The sequence below is a fragment of the Mustela nivalis genome (assembly GCF_964662115.1).
Source record: "Mustela nivalis genome assembly, chromosome: 3".
NCBI classification, from domain to species: Eukaryota; Metazoa; Chordata; class Mammalia; order Carnivora; family Mustelidae; genus Mustela; species Mustela nivalis.
This window is the reverse complement of record NC_139022.1, coordinates 59,623,483-59,633,152: the sequence shown is the minus strand read 5'-3', so window position 1 is coordinate 59,633,152 and position 9,670 is coordinate 59,623,483.

The following is a 9,670-nucleotide window of genomic DNA, read 5'->3' as shown; positions in this document are numbered from 1 at the left end:
TGTGAAGGCACTTCTAGATAATTATTTTCCTGAATCTCTTTTTTCAAGAAACTTGCCGGGGTATTTTTGATCTGTCATCGCAGTCTTTCCTAAGTTTCTGACCCAGGCTCACTGAACCTCTAATTCAGAGTATGTTGACACGACACGGTACCTACCACGTCCTGGGCACATTACCCACATTTCTCAGAGAAGTGAGGAGCATTCAGGTCGGCCAGAATCTAAATTCCATCTGCAGGTTTTCAGTCTGTCATGGTGCCTTGCCTGTCACACATGATATGGGTTGTTATGGTTGTGCCCCTCTGTTCCGGATGATTCTCTGTTCACTCCTCCCTAATATGCATCGGGGTCCCCATGGAACACTTTCAGTCACCTGATCTCTGGTCCCTTACCTAGTTTCAAAATTGTGATGGGAATCATGCTTCTTAATACTGAATCACCTTGGCCCGGAAGTCTCATAGGAAGCAAAGGGTTGATGTTAGTATTTTAGCTCTCTCATACTAGCTGTGCGATCTTGGACAAATGCCTTAATCTGTTAGTGCCTCAATCCTTTCTTCATTCCTCTCATTTACCCATGAGATCCTCTAACCTCTTAGCTGAGCTTTGTGGAATTTCTAGTGATGCCAATGAATTTGACCTTATGTTAAATTATCTTGTATTTTTCCTCTCTTTTTAAAAAATAATTCTCGTGTATTAGGTATGATTTTGACTTGCAATTGGGTGGGGGGAACAATAGACAACATTTTTTTTACAAGCTGAATGTGGACTGGAGACCCTTACTTTTAGTGTAATCTTTTGTGTGTGGGGGTGGGGGTTGTAGATTACGACTTTTCTTTAGAGTTGTGTGAACACTCAAGTGTGTGGAAAATGGGAGAAGATCCTGTCCTTCATCCATTGTGTTGGTTGTCTTTCAGTACTCCTCTTATCAAGTGATGCTGTTGGGAAGAGTGGCTTCCCTACATTTTTGAGGTACCGCTGCTCTCGGAGAACTCAGGTGGCTTCACAGTGCTGACCTTGGAATTCATGGCAGACACTGTTCTCTGTGAAGAAGAGTCTTATGTCTTGGAAGCCAGGATTCCACAGATGTCCAAAAGCTTTCTCACCTTTTTTTCCCTGGCACTGGGCACACAGGTATATGAACATGCACCCCATATGAAAACCACAAAGTCTTCCAATTTCTTCATTAGTCTCCCAGGAGCCATTTTCTAAAATTACTCCAAGCACAACCTCTTTCCCCCCTCCCTGCTGGGATGACTCAACATAGTAATCACAGGTGCTTTAAGTCCATAACAAAAGCCTAAAAATTCTTGATGCCAGACAACCTCTTTCTGCCTCTGAAACCCAAAGCTGTTAACATGCCCTAGAAACAAAGCAAATCAGAATACAATGTGAGAAGTTCCCATTTCTAAGGGTTTGGATAACAGTAATGATATTAAAATTGCATTTCTTTAGAGAGTCTCATACAGGAGAGGGGATAAGACAGGAGTTATTATCTCAACAAATTATCCAGCAACATTGTTCTTCATGTGTATTTTAAAAGGATGTCAAAAATGTCTAAGAGTGGGGACAGTGAATGCTTAACTTTTCATAGCCACTGCTTTCTGCCTCACCCACCACAGAGAGAGTTAATTACTCAGTTCTGTCAAAGGTCTACACTTGTTTGCTAATTCTCAGTGTAATGGATAAGACAACCAGTACTAATGAATTTGATTCAGAAACTGAAATTAGAATACGCTTACCATCTGTTCTCCCAAATATTATATAATGTGGAAAATTCTAAAATTTAGTGATGGTGCCAAAGGAGTGGGGCAAAGGGGAAAGGTGAAGGGATGACTGATCAAAATTTTATGTTTCAGAAAGGTCCTGGGGAACATGTACCCACTTTAAACCCAGAATTTGCTCTGTGGCCTTTGTACTGAGCACTTTCGTATTGTGAGTTCATCCAAGAAAAAGTGTTGGGAGATATATATATTCTAAAGAAACATTTAAAAATCTTGCAAATTCCTTGGTGAAAAATGAAATTTCTAGATAGGAAGCTGGAAAAAATATTTTTGCTGGTCTACCTATTGAGAACAAATCAGCACCATAGAGTTAATAAAAGAATTCAAAGAAAATAGAGAAGAGTTGGATGTTCCTAAAGCATGCTACCTTCCACATAAGATAGCATCATGGACACTTCTCTAAAATAGAAACCTATATGATGAACAGAGCAGTGAACTAACATGAATGGCCTAGTATATTAGGGTTCTCCAGAGAAACAGAAGCAATAGGAGATAAAGATAAACATAAGCATTCCTACGATTTTTGGCTTTTCTTCCATTTATTTATTTTAAGGAATCGGCTTGCTAGAATTTAGAGGCTGAGAAGTCCCAAGACCTGCACGGTGAGTCAGCAAGTTGGAGACCCAGGAGACCTTGATGGTGTAGTTCAGGTGTGAAGCTGTCAGGCTTAGACCGGAAGAGCCAAAGTTTGCGTCTGACGGGTGGGAACAAGTTGATGTCCCAGCGGGAAGGTACTTAGGGAGGAGGAACTCTCACTTTGGGTCTTTGTTGTTCTCAGGCCTTCAACAGCTTCCAGGAGCCTGGTCCAGCCCCATTAGAGAGGGCAATCTAGTTTACTCAGATTATCAACTTAAATGGTAGTCTTACCCAAAACACCCTCATAGGAACACCCAGATAACTGGGTACCCTGTGGCCCTGTCAATTTGATACATAAAGTTAGCCATCCCACCTGGGAACTCTTACCTGAATGAAGAGAGCTCATGAACTAAAGACAAAGGGATTTTTATCCTTCGGGTCTAGTTTTTTGAAACATCATGCAGATTGCCACTCATTTTTTATTCTTATCTATCTATTTATCTAGATGTCTAGCTTCCCTAAAAAGATTTTACTTATTTTTTTTTAAAGAGTTAGTTAGTTTGTTTGTTTATTTATTTATTTATTCTAGACAGAGGAAGAGAGAGGGAGTGCAGGCGGAGGAGCCGAGGGAGAGGGAGAAGCAGACTCCTCGCTGAGCACAGAGCTCTAGGTGAGGTTCAATCCCAGGACCCTGAGATCATGAGCCCTGCAGAAATCAAGAGTCAGAGCAGACAGAGCCTTGCAGGTGCCCCTCTCTGAGCAGATTTTAGTAGATTATCCAGATTCACTAGCCTTACAATTACCAGTGTTAGTTCAGGCTATTACACAGATAACTGATGCTCATTAAATAAAAGCCTGGTCAATTCCAGTTCAGAAGATGACATTATCTAATCTAATTCCAAGAGGCAAGCCTATCCAAAGACTAACAGCACTGCTGCATTATTCATATGTTTGCAGTTTACTTACGTTAAGGTCTCATGTACATCTAATTTGTGTTTTTAATTTATTTAAAAATTTTATTTATTTATTTGACAGAGAGAGATCACAAGTAAGCAGAGAGAGAGGGGGAAGCAGGCTCCCTGCCGAGCAGAGAGCCTGAGGCAGGGCTCAATCCCAGGGCTCTGAGATCGGGACTTGGGCTGAATGCAGAAGCTTAACCCACTGAGCCACCCGGGTGCCCCTAATTTGTGTTATTTAATGTGTATAAGAAATCCACACAGAGGCACACTTATACACACACTTAAACCATGCAATGAATTTTAAAGTAAAATACCCCTGTAGAATTTTCCGTGTATCTATCTTACTCCTTTATGCCCATTTTCCTTTTTCCGCAATTCATCTAAATGGCATTTGACAACTAATTTCAGATACTTGGTAAGCATTCCTAAGATTTTTGGCTATCCTTTCCTCTATTTTCTAATGTAAAAGACAAGCAGCTGAGAGAAAACAGAACCAAGTTTGACTGGCCCCAATACAAATTTCAACTATTTCTATTCCACAGCTACCAACCAGACTTACTGTTAGGAAAATATTAACCTTAGCCACAATCTCAATTTTATCATATCAGCAAACGTTGGAAACTCTGAAATCAAAACTAATTACACCAAGAATTAAATCTAATTTGGTGGGCATGTGAATTTATAAAATAACAAAGTCACAAGATAATCCTCACTTCTCCGATTCTTTTCTGGAAAATGCATTATAAACACACTGTATTTTCCCACAGGAACCTAAAATTGCGAATGCATTCCTGCTCAGTTACTCACCATCAAATAAGTCATGGTTGTGACTAGCGACACATGATAAAAGCAAAGATGAAATGATAAACTTGTAATAAACTAATAAAATTATTTTAGAAGTGCTATAGGATTGGGAAAATGTTTTTTTCAATATTTTCTGAGATTTTTACTAAAAAAAAAAAAATCTCCAAAATGTTGGCAACTAATTTAAAATATTAAAAACAAAAACAAATAAAAACCCAGCCATAAACAACACTCTGGCGGTCACAGAAAACATGGATACTGGCCAGATAGGGCATCAGTCCCTAAGCTTCCTTGCAGTTCAACCACGGGCTTGAACAAACAAGCTGATACCCAGAGAAGTTAAATAACTTGTCCTCGAACACACAGCAAATCAGAATAAGAGTTGGGACTAAAAATCAGTCCTTGTGAATTTAGCTAATGTTCTTTCTACGTCAGAGAAGGAACAGTTGGAGATGCATTTTTTTTTAATTTTTTTTTATTATTTTTTTATTTGACAGATGGAGATCACAAGCAGACAGAGAGGCAAGCAGAGAGAGAGAGGGAAGCAGGCTCCCGGCTGAGCAGAGAGCCCGATGTGGGGCTCGATCCCAGGACCCTGGAATCATGACCTGAGCCGAAGGCAGAGGCTTTAACCCACTGAGCCACCCAGGTGACCCTGGAGATGCATTTTTAAAAATGGGCAAGACTGTGGGAAGAGAGAGGGCATTCTGCCCCAAGTGTCCTGCTATTAGTGGAAGCAGCCAGTTCCCAGTGTGAGCAGGAAGGTAGTCCCGACTGCAAACAGGGACTGCCTTCCGAGCTCTCTCTTCCACAGGCCAGGGGCAGGCCGGACAAGGCAATGAATTCCTTTCTCTGCTCGGGACTCCTGTCATGTGGCCTTTTAAATTCATTTATTCCAACGTCTTTCTTTGTTTCATGGCTGCTATATTCTATATTCCTATGAGAAATATAAATGTAACAACATGTTTTCTGACATCCAGAAATGGAAAAAATTTAAAAAGTAAAGCTAACATACATTGGACATAGATAAAATGAAGAAGATAACTACAGAGCCACAAAACAGTTCAATAGTAAGGTTGATTGCCTTGGAATTGATCTCGGCTCAGGGACTGATGGGAATGAGCCAGGCAGCTTAAATGGTACCTGGGGAAGTTTTACTGAAGACTTGTTTCTGATCAATTTTCTTGTAGCAAGCAGAAACACTTAAAATTATGCTGTTAACCTTACTCTATGCTCAATGTTATGTTTACCTTCTTTTAATTTTTAATTTTTTATTAGCATATAATGTGTTATTAGCCCCAGGGGGACAGGTCAGTGAATCGCCAGCTTTACACACTTCACAGCACTCACCGTAGCACATACCCTCCCCAATGTCCATAATTATGTTTACCCTCTTAAAATTTAGACCTTGCAGCATTTAAATATGTGAAGGCATCATCAAGTACTTCAGAGGTGGAAGAGAGGTCGCTTCTTACTGATCTCTTTGTTCTATCTTTAGGTCTCTTGTTTTCTACATCAACTTTACACATAAGGGACAGCTTTAAAAGAAAAGCAAATTCAAGATGGATTTATTCAAGAAGAGGCAGGTAGGTGCCCAAGTCATTTACAGACTGCTGGGCAACATAGACTTTCTTTAGCTGGGAGGTCTGCCTCCTTTTGCCTACCCTTTCAACCTGGGATGAACCTTCTATGGACATCATAGACCAAGCAGGTAAAGGTGCTAAGAAATGAAGTTCAGAATTTTAGAATACCTAAAATACTAAACAAACAAACAAAAATTATGCCTGGTACTATTTCCTTGTTGACAACTAAAATTATTCAGATTTCTTGCTATATACTCCAAACAGGGTCTATTTTTAACCAGAAAAAAAAAAAAAAAGCAAAACTTTTAACAGGTTTCTTTTAACAGGAAGATTTTTCTTCTATATTTAACAGTTTCCTACTATAATACATCATATTTCATAATTACTGAGTTTGTGCTACTATCTACTCATGTGTTGGTTTTAGATAAACATGGACATATAGTATCTTTCTTTTTTTTGATGAATGACTAATAATTTCATTTATATTCTTTTGATATTTGAGGAATATCTAGTTTCTCTAATGCAGATCTTAGGTCTGCTTATGAATTAATAATATGCCATATCCTATGATATATATGTAATCCTGAAATGTTCTCCTTTGGTGAACAATGGAAATTCCACCATTTGGTGGAAATGTTTTCCCTTTCTCTGTCTGATCTTCCAATACAACATGGTCATTTGGATCCTGGCTCTGCCACTTGCTGTCTGTGTGACCTTAGACCAGGTACTTAACCTCCATGGGCCTCAGTTTCTTCAGCTGAAAATGGAAATGATAGCAAGAACATCTTCTTATAAATTATGAATTAACATTATAAAACATATAAGCAGTGCCAGACACATAGTAAGTGCTACATACATGTTTGTAAATGAGTAAAATACTTTTCCATCATCTAAATATATATGTAAATATCTATGCAACACAAGATTGCTTTCAACTTAGAGATTAACTTCTTTTCTTCTCTGGTCCTCCTTTCTCTTCTTTTCCCTCTTCTATGAGGCTTTAGGAGAACAAAACAAGACATCACCAGGGAAGACTGACTTTGTGTATGCTATCTTTTCAAACCTGAGATTACAAATTATAGCATACTTTGGAAGCAAGTAATAGAAAATTCGATTCCATCCCGAAAATTCGATTCTATGCACGAAAGCAGAATGGGTGTCAGGGTTGGCTTAACTTAGTGAGTATAACTTTTCTTTTTTCTTTTTTTTTTTTTCATTTTCCTTGACTTTGTTCCTTTTAGTACAATGGGCTTTTCTTTAGTCTGACTTGCCTCATGGAGGCTCAAGGCTCCTTATAATGGGGCATATAGAAGATGAGGGATAGTCTATTTTGCTTTTAAAACCAAAGCAGTTTCTTGGCAGAAACATCCAGAAAAAATTCCTTTATGACTTCTTGGTCAATTTTTGAGGCTAGGGGACTATTGTGAACTAATTAGATTAAATGAGCTGATCTTTACTATGGAGGATGGCATTACTTTTAAATACATGAGGCCCAGCTCCAGTGCTAAGGTCCATCACCTTCCTTTTAAACCACTGGTAATGGTGTGAGGAGTAGATGCCTGCGAGAGTGGAATTGTGTTAGAAAGATGGAGGAGGAGGAGATACTAGTAGACAACCATTGATGTCTACTACATAGATTATGTTCCCAAAGGAGGAGACTGGAAATGCATCACTGTCAGTAGTAGATGTCTAAATGAGGAAGCAGTTATGGCCAGGCACCTTCAAATTCCACAAATCATTTTTTAAATTATATATGTCATTTTTAGGATTTTTGTGGTTATTAAGACCACGGATAATCAGGATTCCATAAGCAACCTTGTCTGTCCATGGAACTGACTTGGGCACCAGGGTCACACAAATCTAACTGCAGCTTCTGGGCTTATTATTGTTTTTTTAAATTAACATAGTATTAAATGTGTTTCTTTGTATTTTGAAATAATTTTAAGTTTGTAGGAAATTTGCAGGAGTAGTGTAATAAACTTTTTTCTCAGAACCATTTGAAAGTAAGTTACTGAGATGATGCCTGTTACATACCAGTACTTAATGTGTAATTCCAAAGGCAAGGATGTATTACTACCCAAATATAATCATCAAAGTCAGGAAACTAATATTCCCCCATTACTTCTAGCTTGTTGCTGATCCCATTTATGTTTTTTCAGTTGTCCCAATAGGATGATTTATAGCAAAAATATCCAGTTTAAGGATCTTTTCTTAGTTGTTGTTTCTCTTCAGTCTCCTTCAGCCTTGAATCTCAGTCATTCATGACCTTTATGGTCCAGTTATTTGATAAAATACCCTCAATTTGGTTATGTCTTATGTTTCCTCATGATTTGATTCAGATTATGTATATGTGGCGGGAATGTCCCAGAATCACGGAAGTGACAGTGCATTCTTTTTATTCTGTCCTATCAGGTGGTCTGTGATTTTAATTTGTTCCATTATTGGTGATGTTTACTTTGACTCCTTGATTGAAGTGTGTCTGTCAGGTTGCTTCACTATTGGCTTACTCAATTCTCTTTGTAATTAGCAGGAATTGGGAAGAGTTTGTGTGCAGAAGTAGACTAGACTTCAGGGCAAGCTTAATGTAAGTTTTTTTTGGGGGGGGGGAATTTCTTTGATTCTTTTAATATACAATTATGTAAATATCCCATTCTCTGTCAAACTTTCACCCATTTGTTTCAGTATCCATTGATACATTTTGGCTAAATTCATTGTGTTATAATGGTGATGGTTGCCATATATTTGATTTTTCTAATTTAAGCATTCTTCTATATTTATTAGTTGCCCTTCTAGTGTAAGATTCTTATTTACTTGTTTATCGCTTTACATTGATATGGCCTCACAAGTTCATATATTATAAAATGGACTGTAATGTAATGTGATAATTTTGATGCTCATATTGTTCTTTATATGGTTAATCGAAGTTCCATCATTCTGGCTTCTGTGTCCGTTTGGCACATCCTTTTCATTCATTAAGTACTTCATTACTTTCCAACATGAAAGGGTGTTCCAGACCCATTTGGTACTTTCCAATGCCAGCCCCAGAATCAGACATTTCTGTAGGGGGCCCTGCTTCTTTTAATGGAGAATGGTATATAGAAACCAAGATTTGAATGCTGGTTATGCTCATTCTTATAGGGTGACCCTCTCCCCAGGATCTCTCAGTAGCCAGAGGTAGAGAAAATATTTGAGTTAAGTACTCTGTGTCTCAATTTAGTGTACTCCAAATCTAATTTTAGCTTTGTTGGAGGGATACTAGTCTTAATCGTGTAGGAGATATTGGATTACACACAAAATGCTTCCATGAAATGTCCAACTGTATTAGTTTCTGATGGTTGCTATAACAAATGAAACTTGGTGGTTTAAAGGAACACAGATGTGTTCTAATGCTATAATGAAGGTCAGAAGTCTGAAATCAGTTTCACTGGACTGAAGTCAAGATGTTGCAAGGACTGATTTCTTTTTGCAGCTGTGGGGCAGAGTTTGTTGCCATTTTCCAGAGACCATCTATATTCCCTGGCTGATAGATCCTCCCTCTGTCTTCAAAGTTCATTCCTCTAATTTCTGCTTTTCTCTCCCAGTCTTTGCAATTGGCTTTTTTCTCTCTCTCTCTCTCTTTTTAAAGATTTTATTTGTTTGACAGAGATCACAAGTAGGCAGAGAGGCAGACAGGCAGAGAGAGAGAGGGGGAAGCAGGCTCCTTGCTGAGCAGAGAGCCCGATGCATGCGATGCAGGGCTCAATCCCAGGACCCTGAGAGCATGACCTGGGCCAAAAGCAGAGGCTTAACCCACTGAGCCACCCAGGTGCCCCGCTTTTTCTCTTTCTGACTCTGCCTCCTGCTTTACTCCTTTTAGAACTCTTATGATTATCCTGGTTATCCAGATAACTGCCTCATCTCAAAATTCTTAATTTAATTCCACCTCGAATTCCCTTTTGCCATGTAGAGGGACATAGTCATAAGTTCCAAA